Source organism: Piliocolobus tephrosceles, chromosome 1, assembly GCF_002776525.5.
Source record: "Piliocolobus tephrosceles isolate RC106 chromosome 1, ASM277652v3, whole genome shotgun sequence".
Lineage (NCBI taxonomy): Eukaryota > Metazoa > Chordata > Mammalia > Primates > Cercopithecidae > Piliocolobus > Piliocolobus tephrosceles.
The window spans coordinates 140,276,067-140,296,472 of record NC_045434.1 but is presented as its reverse complement, the minus strand read 5'-3'; the positions used below and the strand labels follow the sequence as shown (position 1 = coordinate 140,296,472).

At 34.0% G+C, this 20,406-nt stretch overlaps 1 protein-coding gene across 22 annotated transcripts in view; it reads left to right on the top strand.

The window, feature by feature from the left end:
* The window catches only part of ADGRL2 (adhesion G protein-coupled receptor L2), a 698,223-nt gene that overhangs the window by 538,361 nt on the left and 139,456 nt on the right, over nt 1-20,406 (top strand). The gene's annotated exons all lie outside the window — the stretch shown is intronic.

Here is a 20,406-nt window from a genome sequence, read left to right as displayed (position 1 = left end):
TATACAGTCTTCTTTATATGGAAGTACCTAGAATATTCGTTTATTATTTTAAAAATAGGCATTAAAATGATTTCCTGAATATTGAATTCTTTATTAGGTGGTCAAGTTCTTTTGATAACACAGATATGATATAGAAAGTGCTAGATATGTGAATTTATATTTTACATACATTTATGAAGTATAACCATTCTAAATAATCCCAAGGGAACTAAATGAAAGCTCTGTTTTGGTATACATTTTGCATTTATTTTAGTAAAATGGAAAGTATTTTGTGGAAACTCTTTCATCTTTAGTAACATTTGCTTCAGTGTGGGCATAATTCTAAAATTCCTAAGTTAAAATTTTTAATCTTTTATGAAAAGTTACTTTTTAATAATAGTTCATCTTTTTATGTTGTTTATATCTTTAGCTATATATATGTGTGTGTATGTATATTCTTTGTAATGTTAAATTTGCAGAAATATAATAATTATTTCTTTGTACTTAAAAGTAGATGTGGACTTTTTCTTAAGCACTATTGCATTAAATATTTTTATAAATCTAGGAATAGTAATGAATGTATTTTTCAAGACCTGATTTTTAAAGAAATAAATATACTTTTGAAGCCTAATGAAATAATTGGAACCATCATTTATTAACTACTATATAGATTTCTGGTATCCGTTGTTTTCTTAGTCTTAAATATTATTTCCATATGAAAATAACACACATGCAGGTGTTTTTAGAGCAGGCTAGACGTTAATATGGAGCTAAGATGTATAAATTTTATAGCTAATTGGTAGTGGCAGTTATTGGCATGAAAATGTATTAATCTTGTAAAGTTTGTAAAGGATATAAAATCTTTGAGAAATGCATATAAAATATAATGGATTTAAAAATTCCAATTAAATATTCTTGAAAAAATGTTTAAGAATTAAAAAATTGATTTTATATGTAGTTTTAAGTGATATCACTTATACCTATTATTAAAATGATAGGTGGAGAAGGTGCATACTGTCAACTAATAGAAGCATATTATTCCAATGTCTCTGTAATAAGCTTCAAAGTAACGTTCTAATTTTGCTGAAAGAGTTTTACTTGAATTGCTTGTTCCAGAGTTACATTTTATCATGTTCTCCTTGTCCCTCTAGTCCCCTACCTTCAGTATATTGATATAATGTAATATAATTTAAATAAATAACAAATTTAGAAATACTTAAAGTAAGAATTTCTGTATTCAGAAAGTAAATAGTGTTCGCTTGGGTTTAAGTCACACTTGGAAGTTACAATCTTTGGGTTAATATTTTATTTTCAGATGGCATTGCTCTTTGCTTTAGAACTGAAGATGCATCATATCTAACATCATATGTCATCTCTCTGTATGAATAATACTATCATGATAAACAGTGAACAGGAATTGTGTTTAATAATATAAATTTCTGGCTTGGATTGTTGTGAAAATTTTGTATGTAGTCTGATTTTGCATCTCATGTTTGGGGGGAAAACCCTAACTGAATTCCTGCTGTTATGTTTGAATGTTTTTTAAACATTTAAAAAAGATTCCAGGTGTGGACCAGTGGCTCATTAGTCCACATAATGAAAAAATTTCTAATCAAGTTAGAGACCACTTTGCTTGCACAGTAGCTTAACTCAGTGGGGGGCTAGCAAACAGAGACTTTTTTCATGAGATACTGCAGCTTTATTTTCAGTGTCATCTATCAGGTCAGGATTCATATCTGCTATTAGGAGAAATTTCATTTTTGGCGCATCAGGCCAGAGGGTATTGCTTCTGAAGCACTTCCCTCCTACGGGTAAAAAGAACCTGGGACGAAACCATACTGCTAATTCTAAGAGTATACACAGTTAATACACACTGTTAGAACATTGATCCAGTATCGCATGGGTTTGTCTTAGAAAGAGAAAGTCTTACATGACATGATAGTCGTTTATTGCCAGAAAGCAGATAATGCTCTGTGAACATCTATAGAGAAAGCCAATTAACATTAGGTAAGAAGGCATAGGAAGGCAGATATAAATTTAACTATTCAGCCATTGAGTTTCTTTTAGGCCCTTACATGATTGTAACCTTTTAACATCTTACAGAGTTTAGTTCTTTTTGTACCAGTTTCTAGGTTCTTGCAGGTAAACTCAGATAAGTTTTCCTGAGTGATTTCTTCCCTCTTTCCTCATTTATTGAGTGACTAAATTGAGCTTCATGCTTAGGATTCAAAAATACACAAGGAAAAATAATGCATTAGGCACGGTTCTTTTTTTGTTTGTTTTATTTTATTTTTTATTTTCCCAAAAGTTATTGGGGCACAGGTGGTATTTGGTTACATGAGTAAGTTCTTTAGTGGTGATTTTTGAGATCCTGGTGCACCCATCGCCCGGGCAGTATACACTGCACCATATATGTTGTCTTTTATTCCTCACCTCGCTCCCACTCTTCCTGCCAAGTCTCTAAAGTCCATTGTACCATTCTTATGCCTTTGTGTCCTCATATTGCTCCTACATATCAGTGAGAACATGGGATGTTTGGTTTTCCATTTCTGAGTTACTTCACTTAGAATAATAGTCTCCAGTCTGATCCAGGTGACTGCAAATGCTATCAATTCATTCCTTTTTATGGCTGAGTAGTAGTCCATCATATATGTATACACACACACACACCACAGTTCCTTTATCCACTCGTTGATTGATGGGCATTTGGGTCAGTTCCACGATTTTGTAGTTGTGGTGCTGTAAACGTGTGAAGGCATGGTTTTTACTCTTGAGAAGCTCATGGTCTTGTGCAGGGATTGAAACCTTAAATACCTGTTGGTGCCTTGAGGGCAGCAGACTTGAGGTCAGATAAGAAAGTGCTTCTCAGAGGACCTGTGATTACCATTCCAGTATTTAGCTTGGTTTTTCCAGTCTTCTGCCTTTCAGTAGAAATCAAACATTAGGATTTTTAAGTAACGGCAACTAATTAAGATTTTGTTTAAAAAATAAGCGTGTATCGGCTGGGCGCAGTGGCTCAAGCCTGTAATCCCAGCACTTTGGGAGGCCGAGACGGGCGGATCACGAGGTCAGGAGATAGAGACCATCCTGGCTAACACGGTGAAACCCCATCTCTACTAAAAAAATACAAAAAACTAGCCGGGCGAGGTGGCGGGCGCCTGTAGTCCCAGCTACTTGGGAGGCTGAGGCAGGAGAATGGCGTAAACCCGGGAGGCGGAGCTTGCAGTGAGCTGAGATCTGGCCGCTGCACTCCAGCCTGGGCGACAGAGCGAGACTCCGTCTCGGGGAAAAAAAAAAAAAAAACAAGCGTGTATATCGTAGAATAGCCATGGGTTATGCCTTTCTTTTTAGATCTTTTTTTTCCTCCCGTTAAACAGTTGTATTTTACCTTGATACATGATTTTAAAGGCTTCACATAATTTTGGATTTGCTTTACATCTGTACATAATGAGACATACATTTCCAAATTCATAAGGACTTACTCTGTGTTCAGGCAAACATTATAAATGTCATATTTTGTGTACACATAAAAGGGCAGATCACTAAGCATTTTTAAAGTTTGAACATGGTCAAAGCTAATTATACAAAGGTTTAATTGTTACATCTACCTATCTCTATCTTGAATGAGGTCTTACCCATCAAAATTTACCTGTTTTTATAAAATAGAATTAATATTTTACATGTTCTCTAAACTTTTCCTACAATGTATTTTGGAGAAAGTTATATTTAGAATTTCCAAATAAAAATGATTTTATACAGACCAAACTTTCAAAATATTTTGTAAATTTTTCTTATAATTGATTTTATTTCTAGAGAACTAATCTCAGATTCTTTAAAAGTCCATTTTGTTGAGAGACTGGTATGCTTTGATTCTTCTGGAGAGTTTTTATAAGCATAGTACCCACTGTGGAATCATGTATCAGTAAGTAGAAAGTAAATTGAATTTTTGTGTCCTAGAGAATTAAATTATGCTGTATAATGGAGCCTTGGCAAGCATAAGTTAGAGACATGAAGTGACAAGTTACAAATAATAGTACTCCTTCAGCAAAATCAGTAATATGGATTTCAGGTTGAATTCTTTATGCAATGAATATGTAATTAGATTTTATTAGTCAAAGTTTTACTTAATTACCTCAAATTACCTTGTTGCTTATCCTTATTTCAAAGAAAAATGTTATGCCAGGTATAAATGTGAGAGATGCCACAAATAGCTTTATGTATTTATTTTATATAAATCAAGAAAATAGGGTAACATAGTTGTAGAAATAGTTTCTTGCCAGTTTTTACTGTACTTTTAAGTTCTCTACATTTTATAATGACTTGAGTTAATATTATCTCTCTAAAGAATATGTGTCTGTAGGGTCTTTTCACTATTTAGGTAGAAGAAAAAAAGGCGGATTTAGGGGTTAAATATGAAATAGTGAAAACTGTTTCTGGCATATAGATATTTCCTTCAGAATGGACTGAATTTGGTGGAACGATTAGTAACTTTATTCTCCAAGATTAAATTTAAGAAAGATTAATATAATTCAGACTACTGTATTCATTCCTCCTTTTTTCTTTCATTCTTTGATTTACACACACATGTAACAAAATCTGTATATATATACACATTCTTGTGTGTATATGTGCGTGCACATACACACATACACACACACACAACGTGCAGTATGCTAGTTTCACAAGGGCAGGGATATTTTGTTGTTGTTCATTGATGTCTTCAAGTGCCTGAACAATGTCGGGCTTATAGTAAGCACTCAATCCATAGCTGTCACATAAACAGAATAAATCTTTGAAGAGGTTCATAGTCTGTGTAATGATGGAAAAAGACAATGAGCAGTTGTAATAAGAGTGTGATAAAGTGCCAGAATAATGATATTCACAGAGGCATTGGGATGAGCGGTAGTTGGATGGTTGGATGTATGTCAGGAAATTCTTGTAGCTGGAAGTATCATATGAAACAGCAGAATCACCTGGAAGATCTGCGGTGGGGCCCAAGCATTAGTTAGCGTTTCTGACAAATTGCAGGGTGATGCTGATGGTGTTGCTCAGCATCACACTATAAGAGCCATTGCATATTGTATGTGTGTGGGGGTGGTTGTGGTGAGGGTAGGGGTGCATGGGTGTAGACATGGTACAACTTTTTCAAAAGTGTTTTTGGAAAAAATGATGAGTTGATTGATCATGATTCAGAAGTTAGTAACCAGTTGTTTCTTGGGAGCTAGTGTCTATTTCTTTGCAGATTGTTCTTTATTCCCCTGATTAGGCTTCTTGGGAATAATTTTAGTCTTCAGAAAAGGATTTTTTTTTCCCGCTTTTATTTATTTATTTTTTTTGAGATGGGAGTCTCACTCTGTCTCCCACGCTGGTGTGCAGTGACGTGATCTCAGCTCACTGCAACCTCCACCTCCTGGGTTCAAGGGATTCTCCTACCTCAGCCTCCCAAGTAACTGGGATTACAGTCATCTGCCACCATGCCGGGCTAACTTTTTTATTTTTAGTAGAGACGGGGTTTCATCATATTGGCCAGGCTGGTCTCTAACTCTTGACCTTGTGATCCACCCACCTTGGCTTCCCAAAAGACGGATTACAGGCATGAGCCACCGCACCCAGCCTTTTTTGCTCTTTTCAACAGTATACTCAGAAAAAAATTTTGAAAAATTTACGCCAAATTGGAAAGAAACATATTTTTCCTCTTAGGAATAAATGCTCCATTTAGTAGAGCTCTTAAAACTCTTGTTTCAATTTATCTCTTTTCACTCTAATACCCTGGTTCTTGTTGAGAATAACTACATGGCCAATGCTATAATGACACTGATTTGACTTACTGTGGGGACTTCAGATTTCCCAGTCTAACAAAATTAACTACTTTTGTTCATTTCAGTATATCTGATTAGTTGACGTCTAGGAGGTATATTTTCAGCAAGGTACTTGGGGGTTTGGCTGTAAACCTAACGGGAGTCACAACTCCCATTAAATTAATAGGAATTGTGTATCTGTGCTCGCTGCATAGCAAATGTAACTATTTTTTAAATTCACAAATTATGTAAATTAGCACCCATCTAAAGCAATGAAGTTTTAAACAAGTACTATTATTGTTATTATTTTTTTGAGACAGTGTCTTGCTCTGTCACTCAGGCTGGAGTGCAGTGGCGCAATCTCAGCTCACTGCAACCTTGGCCTCCTGGGTTCAGATGATTCTCCTGCCTCAGCCTCCCAAGTAACTGGGACTACAGGCACCCACCACCACGCCTGGCTAATTTTTGTATTTTTAGTAAAGACGGGGTTTCACCATATTGGTCAGGCTGGTCTCAAACTCCTGACCTTGTGATCCACCTGCTTGGCCTCACAAAGTGCTGGAATTACAGGCGTGAACCACTGTGCCTGGCCAAAAAGGTGATTTTATTTAAGAAAATACTTAACTGTATTGCTCTTAGGACACTTTAGATATTATTTTGTTTCATGAATATATTGTAATTTAATTGCAGCAGCTTTCTTCTCCATAGGTAGCGATAATTCAGTTTTAAAAATGTAAATCTTAATACCTTTACAAATTGTATGATGTTATTTCTTCTCTTGGAAAAATCAAATTATTATAGTATTACTATCAGCATTCAAGATGAAGGTAAATATGTTCCAAATGTGACTCAAAGTTGCTGAAAATAAAATTAACCTTAATTGAATACATTGGAATCTTTTCAAAAGTTAATTTGAATTATACTTTGGTCATCTTGTATACCTATATTTAGTGTCTGAATATGCCATGTTTCATAAATGAAGATAAAGTTCAAGTGCTCGATTGTCGATTTTTTTTTCTTCCCGCTTTTCCTCATGCTTTCTTCATGATTCCATCCTCTTTTGCCTCTTTTTCATTTGTGGAAAAAGTTCATTTATCCACAGTTTGTGTTGATTCACCAATAGGTCTGTTGCTGGTGGAAAAAGTGTTGCAAATGTGTATGTCATTCACAACAGTCACCCTGCAGACCTCAAAAATGTTGTATTACATGACTGTTTAACTGCTGTAAACTTCTATTTTTCTGACAGAAAAGACCATATCAAATATTTAGTAAATAAATTTGTTTTTAAATAATTTGCTGAAAGTGAAGAGGTTATTAGCTCGTCCATACTAGAGTAAATTTTAGAAATACTGATTTTACATGCATATTAGGCATTTACACAGTTATTGTTATACTTTGAAAGAATCAATAGGGTATTACAGGTAGTTTAATTAAAAGCACAGGAGGCATTTAAAGCACCTCAATTTTGTGGAACTGTAATTCTGTTAATTTCTCCTTACCCAATAATTTCAGCATTGATGAAGCTCTTCAATTTTTAAGTTAATACACTTTTTAATTTTTAAATATACTATATAGCTTGTGATATTAGAGAATAAGATAATACAAGTGATTGAACACATCTGAAGAACACATCTGAAGACTATTGTAGAATGTGCTGTGTCTCAAAAAACTGATTTATCTGCCTTATTACTAAGGGAGTGTCTTACTAAAACATATGCTTGGTACCCCATGGTACTCTTTATTTTCTTTTCCCCTCCTCTGCAAGACAAAGAGTGACATATGACAGCCATACAGGCTACACATATTAGACATCAATGTGGATTACTGAATATCTCATGGCATCTTTCAACCTTGTTCCTGAACTCCTTTTGTCAACTTGACAGAAGTGATTCCAGGAGAATACCTAGTCCCAGCCTTGGGATCTCTTGGCTAAAATGTAAAGTTGAGAAGGGAATACGTATCAGCACTTCAGGAAGCAGAAACAACATTTATAATCTCTTCTTATCAGCATGGGACTCTCCTGAGTTTGACTTTTATGTCTGCCGTAATTCTTGCTTTGAGGGCTTATTTTTCTTAAAAGTGCTTTTTTCTTCTGATTTTGAATGTATACATCTTCGTGAGAAAAGAGAAAATTAAAAAAATTAAGATAAAACTTTTAGAAGGTTCATAATTCTATGACTTTGTTATGCCACAGCACATTTCTTTACTGTTTTTCCACCTATACACATACTTCATATAGATAAAGCCAAATTATGTATAAATACAAAATTAGGTTATTCATCTACATACACTCTTATATTCATATTTTCAGTTTTAATTACCAGAAACAGTATTACCATGCCATTATATATTTAGATAATGAATGTTAACAGCTGCATCGTAATTCATTATTTAATTATATAAATTTAATACAAATTATTTAATCCTCCTTTTCTACTTTCCAGCCATTTGTACTTAAGTTTTTTCAAGTATAAGTAAAAATACACATCTATATAATTATTTTTCTTTCACAACTGGTTATTTCCTGAGGCTAAAATTCTAGAATTCTTATAATTTGACTGGAGGTATAGACATCTTTCAAACTGGCTTTTTTGAAGGATTGAGCCTGTGTTCACACATTGATGACCAGTATGTAAATCCATGTACTTTACCAGCAATGATTTTAAATTTAAAAAAAATTAACACTTTGATTTGTAAAAAAGGGTATCTGATTATAAATTATATTTGTAATTTGGGTGATACTTCTGAGGACAAAAACATTTTTTGTACATTTATTTATTGGTCAGTTGTCATTTTGAGATGAACTTTTTGTTCACTGTTTTTGCCAGCTTTTTGTATTGCTAATACTTTTCTTATTTTTTTAAAATTTATTGATGATACCCCCTTTTTTCATTCTTATTATGAAAACCTATTTGTTTACCTTTTAGTTTAGTTTACAGTGTTTAAATTTTTAAGGAAAACTTCAAACAGAAGAGAGAAATTTGTAGTATAACACTAATCGCAGATTTAACAATTGTCAAGATATTGTTACATTTGCATTATTGCACCCTTTTTTCTTCTTTCCTTTTTGTTATATAGCTATTTTCTTTTGTGAGATCTTCCATTATTTTTATGCTTAATAATGTATATATATCTTGATCTCAATTAAATATTTGTTCACTTGCATTTCCCTGTAGCTCTTAAATATTTTTATTTAAATTTTTAGTCCATCACGAATTAATGTTTTTATATGGTGAAATCTAAGGTCTTCGATCAGTGAATTTAAAATGAAGTGAGCTAATATTAAACCAACTGGTAAGAATTAAATTTTAACCAACAAAGTAGTTGAAGTTGGAACATAGCCAAATTAAAAATGTATGATGGATGGTAGTTGAAAAAACAAAAACGAAAGTAAAAAGAGTAGAAATAAACACTATTTATATCTACATAGATTGAATTGTGAATGAAAATGTGACTGTTCTGATTCCAGTAATATATGAGTGGTCTTCTCTACTTAAATGATTTTTGTATCCCAAATGTATTTAATAAAGTTTATTTTTAAGAGTTTTTATGTTGTTGTTAAACAGTCGAGAGAAGCAAAAACATGACTGTAGAGATAGATTAAACTATCCCACCATGAAGATGAAGTTCTGCATTTTAGGAATTTTGGAGTTTCAAGAAACATAAAGAATTTCCTGGAAAAAAAAAAAGAGGGATTCATATGAAGCCTGGTTAAGTTTTGCACAGGGATTTAATCTAAAAAAGGGATCCAAGTAAAATTCTCATTTTGTTGAATATTTACAGGGTACGTCTTACTATTCCTGTACGCATCTCTTTGTATCTAATTGTTGTGTGTTTGTGTGTGTGTGTTGATCATTAATTAGTTCTCTTTTTCCTTTCTGATTCATATTTTTCTCTTTATAGTACTAAAATCTAAGCCAGGTGGTAGTTATGCCTGTATTAAATTCAGGCTTTGGTTAGAGGCAATATAGTAGGATAATACAAGTCAGATACTTCCTTATTTTAGTTACGCATTACAATAGAAAGCCTGTTGGATTTTAAGAGGCCACTTTTATGTGGTAGAATGCTGTGATGAGGTGGTGATGTCAGGCTTTTTAAAAAGTTGAAAAGTGAAGGAGACAGGTGTGTAGGTTAAGTTTATTTCCTCGTTTAAGGAAAGTTTTTTATTTTTATTTTATTTTATTTTACTTTTTTTTTTTTTTTTTTTTTTTTTTACAGTTTTCTTGTTTGGTTGCTTTTGATAGATATGCTGAATATCTGAACATTTCTCCAAGTGGAGGGAAGGGAAATGGAACCCACTGCACTGGTAGGAAGGCTCCTTTAGGGAAGGAAAGAATGTATATTAGCATCCAGAGAGAGGAAAGATTCAGGAAGAGATGTGTACAGCCGCAGAAGAAAGATGACGGAGATCATGCTGGACTTGAAACATCTTCTTTATCTAGAACAGTGCCCCTCAAAACTTAATGTGCGTATAAATCACTCAGGGGTCTTGTTAAAATGTAGATTCTTGCTTCAGCAATCTGGGATGGACCTTATGAGTCTGCATTTCTAATAAGCTCCCAGGTGATGCTGAGGTTGCTGCTCTGTGAGAGAATGTCTGTATTAGGGAGTTTTGGTTATTAAAATGTTTAGTCTAGAAAATGAGATTTTACATGACAGTGACTTCTGCTGTTAAAAATCGAGGTTTGTTTTAAACCCAAACAACCATAGTTAAAATATAGAAATAACATCACTTTCAGTTGTATAACTCATTTTACTAAAAAAGGAAATAAGCTACCTTGAAACTTTACTGAACATTTTTATATTTTGTTGCACTTCTAATCCTATTTTATGTGTTTTCTATTGACCTTTTATCTGGTGAGTTGCTTTGAAAAATCCCTGAGCAGCAATACAGCCTGACCCTTTCTCCCTAATATTTCCCTTTATTCCCTATTGATCTGTCCTACTTTCATTCTATCATACACAGAAACAGTGTTTTTAATAGCATTTTAATACAAATATTTTATTATTTAAAGTAACACTATAAAGTCATGTAATGCAAAGTGTGTTTGTCTTATTTAGAAAAAGTTATTTTTATTATACTAATTTTTCAAAGTCAACATATTTAAACAAGAAATAATTGTCATTTTTGCCTAAGTATTAATTCCATGACTTATTAGCACCATAAGAGTATAGGATGGAAGTACTTGATTGTTAATTGGTTATTAAAAATGGCTAAATATATTTTATCTGCCTAAGGTTATCTAGTGATTTTTTTCCTTTTTGGTATTGTATATAATCAAAGATTTTCTTCTTTTTAGTGGGCACAATTTCCTTTTCCCTTTTCTTTCAGAGGCAAAGATAAGGGTACTTATGTGATTTGTTTTAATTTTACGATAATACCAATTATAAAGCAAATGTATTCCTTAATAAAGTTTATTAGACTCTGCATGCGTTTAAACCTCTCAAAAGTAAGTTAGTAGCAAATTTTAAATATAGAGAGTTCTATATAGGCACCTGAGAGGTCGAAGTATTTTTATTTTGATTTTTTTTGGTGGAATTAAAGAATTTTGGACTTTGAATCACAGCTTGGATATTAGCAGTGTAGAATTTTTCATTTTACAGATGAAGAAATTAAAGCCTGCAGATTGTTTGTCAAGCTCTACTTAACTGCCAGTGCAGTTTTCTTGCTGTAGAACTTAATATCTAGCTTCAGATCATTAGTATATTTTCCTATCTCAGGAGGCTGTTACTCAAGAATACTTAAAGTATACTTTATATTGCTTAACATTGCATTATTTAGTGGTAATTATCAAAAGAGCTATTTTTTGTCAAAGTTTTCTTAATGTTTACTGCCATTTTAGATGAAAAACTATGTTAAGATTTACTTTGTTTTTCAGTGAAAATTATATATAGTATAGGAGGACCAATCATGCTAACACTCCAACTTTCAAATAATCTTCAAAAGTTTACAAAAGCCATAAGCATACATTTTTAAAAAGCACAATTTATCTTTGAAGTTACCAGCTGTTGCTGAGAATCATTAACTGTCAGAACACTGAACAAGAATTGTAACTCTTACTATATTTAGTTATCAGTTCACACAGATTATCAGTCATCATTAAAGCAGTTAAAAGGCATGCGCCTCCTGAGCCCCTCCTTCAGGTATGTGTTTTGGACATTATCTTTTCCCTTTTGTTTGCTTACAACAGGAAGCTCGTTTAATCCTTTGCTTTGTTTTAGAGTTAAGCAAATAGAAACCATCCCTGTTAGCTTTCAAAAGCTCTTACTTTTGTTGCATTAATGGCACTCACAGTAGATTGTGTGATCTTGCTTTATTTACCAGAAAGCTTGCCTTTGAGAGCTGTCACTCCATTCTTTCAACAGTGTTGTTAATTGACTGATAGCACTGATTGAGTGGAAAACCTTCAGTGACAAAAGACTGGATGTAGGTGTAAGTCCATTTGAAAGGCTGGTGAATCTTTGTTTCTTAATCCCATTTCTATTTGCACTGAAATACTAAATACAGACTAGAAGAACAAAGTATATTTAAAAGCATTCAGAAATGTTAAGCAACAATAAAACCCCGTAACCGTTTAAATGACAGCAGCTGACTATTTGAATTAACTTTCTGTTTGGCTTAATTTGGGGCCCTAATTATTCCTAACTTACGTGAGTAGATTTCAATTATAATATCCTGCAGGGATTTGTAGCTAAGGCAACTAAAAGAATCATTTTACGTAAAGTACTTTTGTTCAACTGATTAGACAAGTTAAAACGTAATGATGTAAAATTGAAACCCTTCTGACAAGGTCCAAACAAATGTTTCTAGTAATTTTGTTCAAAAAAGATTAATCTGAGTTTGATTTTAAATAATATTTTGGTGTTTTAGGACAATTGACTTTCTTGTAATACTGATAAGTATATAAAATGCCTTAAGATTGCATGTTTTGGTAAAGGAGTAAGACTTTAAAGGGAGGACAGATTTGTCACAGTAGATGGACACCATCCTAAGTAATATTTGCTTTATAGTCTTCGATACACAGTTTGACAGCTTTAAATACATAGATTTAGAAGAGAAATACATACAAATAACATGAATGACTAGTACCTATTTAATTCTGTATTTTGGAATACATTTCAATTGAACACAGATCAGAGGCTCCATTTATGAATTTGAAATGCTATATACCAAGAAGTTCAAGGACACAATGTGGTTGACATTGTGCTATAGTCATTGGACAGACTTTGAGTGTTTGACTTGTCCTGCCGAAATACTCCTCCCCACTACAAACAGCCACATTAATTTTAAATACCTTTACCAGAATGAAAGCTACTTTAAACTTAATTACTGGTGCTGGAGCACAATATTAAAAAAAGCATTAGCCAGCATCCATCGATCATTTTGAGACTTACCCGTAACATTTCATTGGAGTCTTACCGCTGTCTATTATCAGTCTACTGTAGTGAGTGAAGTTAACAGGCAGCAACTCTGTTCTATATCTTGTCTTACCACTGATTTAAGTTCTCTTCGTCGTCTTCTTTCTCCCCCTCCTGCTCCTCTTTTACCCCTTCTTTCAGTTTTTGAATATCTACAACATGCGAGTCGTTGTCTTTTCACACTTGATATTTTCGTTATTTCCTTTAAGCTAGTCAATTCTATGACCTGTTTTTCATTAAGTGAAACAAAATCTAAAAGGTATGGTGTAAAGTTCACAGACCTTACCTTTTTGACTTCAAAGTGAGGTTTTCCTCCCACAGCGCAAACCAGGCTGTATAACTGTTTCTTGAAAACAATGCCAGTTCAGTTCCTTTTTGTTCTGTAGTATACTTTTTGAAAGCTAGTAACCTTTAGGAGGCTTTTTCTAATCTAAACAAGAATCCTCTGAATTTATATAGCAGCACAGTCCGATACAGTAAGCCACAAGTAGTTATTGAGTTATTGAACACTGGAAATGTGACGAATGTGACTGAGAAAATATATTTTTATTGGTCAGAGCAATTTTGTAGGTACTACTTTCCTATAAGGCTTTGTTGTTGTTGCTGTTGTTACCTCTTATACCTCCTTTATATATTTTAGCTAATTCTTTGAAGTTAAGCACAATGTTTTATTTATTTGTGTATTTTCATAGTGCTTAGACATTCAAAACTATTTTAAATGATTGAGAACACATTCAAAGAGACTTAGTACCAAAGCTATATTTTAAATATATGCTTAATTTGTGGGGCAGGGATTTCACTAATGATCACCCAAAACCAATTTGGTTAGTTTACGAATATCGAAAACAAAGGAGTGTCCATGCATGCATAGTGTGCATCTTGCAGGAATTCAGTCCTTAGGATTAACAGCTAAGTATACTTTAAGCATATTTTAATACTTAATTGTAGCAAACCCTAGTTACTTACTGCAGCCTCAATTCTTATTATGAGATTTTGATAGTTGTTTAAATTATTTGGGTGGTAACAACCTACACTGAAATCAGCTAACATTGGCTTCTCTTCCCTAAATATGGAACTTCCTTCTTAAAATCCTTTGATGAACCCAGCTAATACTGCCATTTGCTTTTTATGATTTGAGAATATGTTTTAGAATATAAGTAATTATGAAGGCACCAGTTAAAAATGATGAGTAATGAATATCTCTAGTCATTTAGAAAATTATCGTGATCTTGTCTTGTGAATTCTGTAGTAACTAGAAAATCCTCTGTGATTTTAGCTTAAATATAAGGAGGACATTTTATCTTCATAATGGGTAATGGTGTATTTCATTATAATGATAATTTATATAGATTTATGCATCACACCTGAAAATATATTACTTTTTTTGGTTCTTAATGACTTTTGGCTCTTTTTCTTAATTACTTTACTGTTAAAATGTGTATAACTTGTAATATATAAAAATTCATAGCTTTTTTGGGGAAATTGTCATAAAATGCCACTTAAATTTGTGTGTGTGGGTGTGTGTGTATTCTGGCAGCAGGACTTCTTATTTCTATTTACATTTGCAAATGCATTTCTGACTTACCATTCTGTCTCTGTGTCTAATTTAGAAAAAGAAATAGCAAATTCTATATTTAGTAGAAATTGAGGTACATACACAGTACAACTATAGGTTTTTTATACATTAATTTTGAAGAGGAAAGCATCTGACTTACAATGGTGAATTAAAAAATTATTATATTCTGTACAATGATGAATTATTCTAGCCTCAAGTACTTGGTAACTAAAACGTTTGCTCAGTAAACGTAAGAATTTTTCATTGACATGTTCAGCATGGATTTGAAGTTTCAGAAGTGCTAGTTTCTAATCCTAACATCTAATAGTTCATTACCACCTCATTTTAAAACAATAGTGGCATCTCTCAAATGAAAGCATTATTTTGTCAAACTTTATTCCTGAATGGTTTAAATTTGTTTTAGAAAGTCAGTCCACTTTAAAAATGAAAGTTTGGCACCAGTGAAAGTAACTGAAAAGAATGTATTGCTGTTTGATAAGTCAAATAGAAGAGGAGTGTTGCTGCATCCTTAGAACAAATGATAAACCTTCCAGGTAACCGCCTAGTAAGAGAAAGATATAGCTTCTTTTGGGAAGAGATAATGAGTCTAATCTGATATGTACGTGGAAAACAAATTTTTAAAAAGCAGTATTCTATAAGCGTAGTTGCTATGTTTATCATTTAATAATGAAGAGAATAAGAAAATTCTCCCGTGATACAACATTGACTTAATTGTCCTTTTATAATAATTCAAAGTATAATCATTATGAAATGAAAATGTGAAAAGACTTGGAGGAAATGAACCTCCATGGATTTGAATAAAAATCGATTTTCCTTTTTATTTAGCATTTGCAAATGTATATCTGATGTGCCATGCTGTCTCTAGCTGTGTGTCTCGCTGGCTTGTTTCTGTTCTCATCCTCTCTGTCAAGTTAGAAAAAAAATTAGTAAATTCTGTGTTTGTTAGAAATACATACTTTCATGGTTTTGACAGCTGAGAAGTACTGTACTATGCAAATAAAGATACGCCAACATAATGAACTTTTTAGTTTTATTAAATTATTTTTTAACTGTGCTTAAGAAAAATTTTATTGGTATTTAATCTGTTTGAAGATCTGATACTTTAAATTTAACCTATAAAAGTCAACATTTTTTTGGTATAGTAGAGAAAAGAACTGAACTGTCAGTTCATTCCAAGAGCGAAGAGGCACATGCAGCTGGTCCAGAGGAGAGGGTCTAGTTGGTGCATAAAAAATACATGTCAGCATTTTGACATGCTTTCTTTTGGGGTATCTGTTATCACTGAATAGGAAACTGTTTCAAATTGACAGATAGACAGAATGTTGTGCTGAATGTGTAAATTGGAATTATCACATCTAGCAGTTCCCTTCACCAGGTGCTGGCTTGGAGCTTGGTTCTCCACTAATGTCGAAAGAGTGCCAGAAATAGTTTTATTTGCTAATTATCCTTCATCTCTTCCAATGTCTAGTTTTTTAAGTAAACAGCTTGCCCAGGTGTTTTTAGGAATAGCTAGCAGTACGGTGTAAGACTGCAGGTGCTTATGTGGCAAGAGGATGCCATGTGGAACAATGAAAACACCTATATCCATCTGTGTGAAAAAGATGATTGCTTTCAAGGGTTTTACCCCTAATGTCCTGAGAATGATACTTGTCAGTAGTTTGTTGTCCCAGAGATCCTGGTGAGGGCAAAAAAGTAGACGTTAGTGTTTTTAAGACAACTGGAACATTTTCTTAGGTTTTATCTTTGAATCTCTTTAAAAACTTTGTGATTTGCAACCTGTGTGAGTAAACAGTGAAATTTTCAAAGACTGTAAAAAAAGAAAGCAAATCATGTGTTAATAAAGAAATATTAAAGATGAGTGTTTTGTTTCTTCAAGCTTTGTGGTCTTACTGGAAAGATTTACTATAACATATAAGGTTAAGGTTTTTATTTTTCTGTCATTTTTTTTCTAAGAAATTCTTTCATAATACTATGATGTTTGAGAACAAAATTTAGATTTTTATGCTTTGTAAATTTATATCACAAGATGTTACTAAGCACTGCTGAAATTAAAGCAGTATTTGAGCAGTATGCTCAAATTGAAGCATTTGTAACTGTTACTTTTCTTGAAATTTAGTAAGTTGGATCACAGAATTATCTTTTAATTAATTCCATTAATAATGTTTTCTTTTTTGTCATAAATATATTTTTAAAAGAGTTTGTGGCCCGCCTTTTGCCTGTTCTATGGGCAGTGAATTTTGTTAATAAATTTTCCAGTGTAGGTTGCATTTTCTGTTGCTGTTTTCTAATCATCATTGCATTATGGCAAGATAAATGCTAAGTGCTCAAAATGAAGATTTTATGAAAATGTTTTATAGTTTTCCTTGGACTCTGAAAGTTGCAATGGCATTTCTATAGCCACTCACATTACAGTGATACTGCTGAACCACTGGATTTATCCTGTCAGCTTTGATTTAGGATTAGGCAGTGTAGTCATTTGTATTGACTTGGTCTGTGTTTTCTTTCACCAACATATCCCATAGTGAAATTACATTTGTACGAGTATCTCATCGGAAAGCCTGAAAGTATAATATACTCAAAGGCAGTAAGTTTGGGTCTAACGTCCAATGGTTCAAATTCTGACTCTTACCAGCTATGTGAACCTGTACACAGGCTCTTACTTATTATAAAATTGGGAAAATGCCTCTATTTTACAACTGTTGATGCTTAGAAATGAAATGTTTAAACATTTATTCATCAGTGACTGTTGAACATTTGCCATGTGCTCAGACTGTGCAGTGTGCTAAGTATGGGTATTGTCTTTAAGGAACTTAACAGTAATGATGGTACCTTATGACACATAAAGGGGAACCCAGAGAGAGCTGCATAGGTGGCATACTCAGCTGAAACTCAAACAGCAGAGATACCTGAATGAGCCAGAGGTGACCAGCTGAGAAAAGTTCTGCTGAACTCCAGGAGAGGGAGTAGAGTGTGCAAAAATATTGCCACTGAGAAATGTGGTGAATTGCTAATAGGTCAATGTGTGCAGAAGGTGAGGGGTGACAAAAGATAGCTCTGGATGAAGTTGGAGCCAGATCACTCATGTGGAAGAGTTAGAATTTGATTATGTCGGTGAGAGATAATCGTTGAAAAATTTCAAAGGTGATTATAGATTTTTATTCTGGAAGTATTTCTTTAGGCTGGATGGGGTTGACTATTGAAAGCAGTGAGAATATTGAACACGTTCCTGTGGGACCAGGGAATTAACATAAACAAATGAGGTAGACAGGATATAAAGAAATGATACAAAACTAGAAAGTGCATGCTTGTCTAAAGGAGGCAGAAGCCAGGCGCAGTGGCTCATGCCTGTCATCCCAGCACTTTGGGAGACTCCGGTGGGAGGATTACTTGAGCCCAGGAGTTAAAGATCAGCCTAGGTAACATAGACAAGACCTTGTGTCTACAGAAAACTTAAAAAAATTAGCCAGGTATAGTGGCATGCTCCCATGGTCCCAGCTACTCAGGAGGCTAACGTGGGAGGATCACTTGAGCCTAGTAGGTCAAGGCTGCAGTGAGCCATGATAGTGCCATTGCACTTCAGCCTGGGCCACAGAGCAAGACCCTGTCTCAAAAGAAACAAAAAGCAAAACTGAAACAAAATCATGTAGCCAGGTACTATTCAGCTTCAGGTGATTATTTTATCAGTATTTTGATATTTTTTTCCCTTCTTTTTGTTTTCTTTTATATATTTTTCCTTGCAAGCAGGAAGTTATGATACGTTTTCAATATGAGTATGTTGCCAATTGAGCTGATTTTTTTCCCCAAGAAAAGGCAGACATTGGATTTGAATGTTATATCCCCATATTCTGAAATGTTGGCAGCTAATTCAGACAGACACTGAGGGGGCAAATGAAATATGCCTGTGAGCTGAATTCATCCTGTGGTCTGCCCATTTGTGCCCTTTTTCTTAAAAAATAAGATTGTTGGAGTAATCCAAGCAAGAAAGAATGAGAAATTAGAAAAAAAAATTGGATGAGAGTAGATAAAAGAAATGAATTGATGAAATTTCAGAAGTCATATTCAGAGTATAAGTGAGGCAGTTTGGCAGATCACTGGTGAGGGAAAGGATGATTTATTCAAGTTTGTTTGTGGTAAGGGACGGAAGCTGATGTTTGGGATTAAGTAAACTGGACTTTCTTGCAGGTATTCAGGGAGGTCATATTGCCCAGCTGGTCCTTGTGGAGTTTGGAAGGTGGTGTGGAAACTGGTCATATATAGCACAGATCCATAATCTGAAGCAGCAGGTGCTTCTGGCACTCTGGTTACTTGCTTAGTTGTTTGGCTCATGGATTCCCTTTGTATCTGCCTGCTTTCGCCTACTATCAACTAGCTGTTCTTTTCCTCAACTCAGTCTTTTTATTTTTTCCTCCTTGCAGTTTTGTTTTAGGATATCTGGTGTACTTCACCCAGTCTTGTGCCACCCTATCAGTTGCAGCTTTTTCTCTAGCTCTGGAATTGGCTTCATGTTTCACAGTTCAAATTCTTGAGAACAAGAGAAACTTATGGGCTTCTTGTTTTTGTATGAAGCTACAGCCTACATTGCTCTCAGGATCATGGGCTGATTGCCCTTGAGTCAAAGAACCATGTCTTTTTCGATCAGCTGTTTCTGATTGCTGGTAGGGTCTCATAGTCAGGCTGGCTTTGCCCCTTTAGCAGTGCCTATCAGCAGATCATTTGAGTTAGAATGAACTGAGCACCAGCAGAAATGGTGATTTATTAAATATATCTAGGCCTGGTGAGTGATTAATGTCAGGAGTCAAGGTGGATCAAGAATTCATCATGATAAGAAATATAAGATAAATGGATTTGATGGCTAATTTGTGAGCTTAGTTTAATGAAGTTACTGCCATTAACAATATAATTAGCCGGGCGCGGTGGCTCAAGCCTGTAATCCCAGCACTTTGGGAGGCTGAGACGGGCGGATCACGAGGTCAGGAGATCAAGACCATTCTGGCTAACACGGTGAAACCCCGTCTCTACTAAAAAATACAAAAACTAGCTGGGTGAGGTGGTGGGCGCCTGTAGTCCCAGCTACTCAGGAGGCTGAGGCAGGAGAATGGCGTAAACCCGGGAGGCGGAGCTTGCAGTGAGCTGAGATCCGGCCACTGCACTCCAGCCTGGGCCACAGAGCGAGACTTCGTCTCAAAAAAAAATATGTGTGTGTGTGTATATATATATATATATATATATATATATATAATTAATACTAGTAATATGCCAAAACTTAGCCACACTTATTTGTGGGGCATACTTAATTACAGAATTAAAAAAATTTAGGGCCTTAATATTCCATGATTTATAACAAGCATTTAATGTGAGGTTTGCTTTGATCATTAAATAATAAACATGTTTAATCATTAAATAATAAACATGAGTAAAGTTTGGGAAACTTCTGTTATAGATACATAGAAATAACTAGATTTTAATGTCTCTCTCATTTTGTGCTTTTAATTTAAATCTAAAAACAATGACTGCCCTTGTTAGTCCCTCACTGGATATTAATCACTGTAGTAGGTGCTTTTTATTCATTGTCCTGGATAATGTTTCCAACAGCTCTGTGAGGTTTATGTTATTTTGTTACTTTTATAGTCAAGA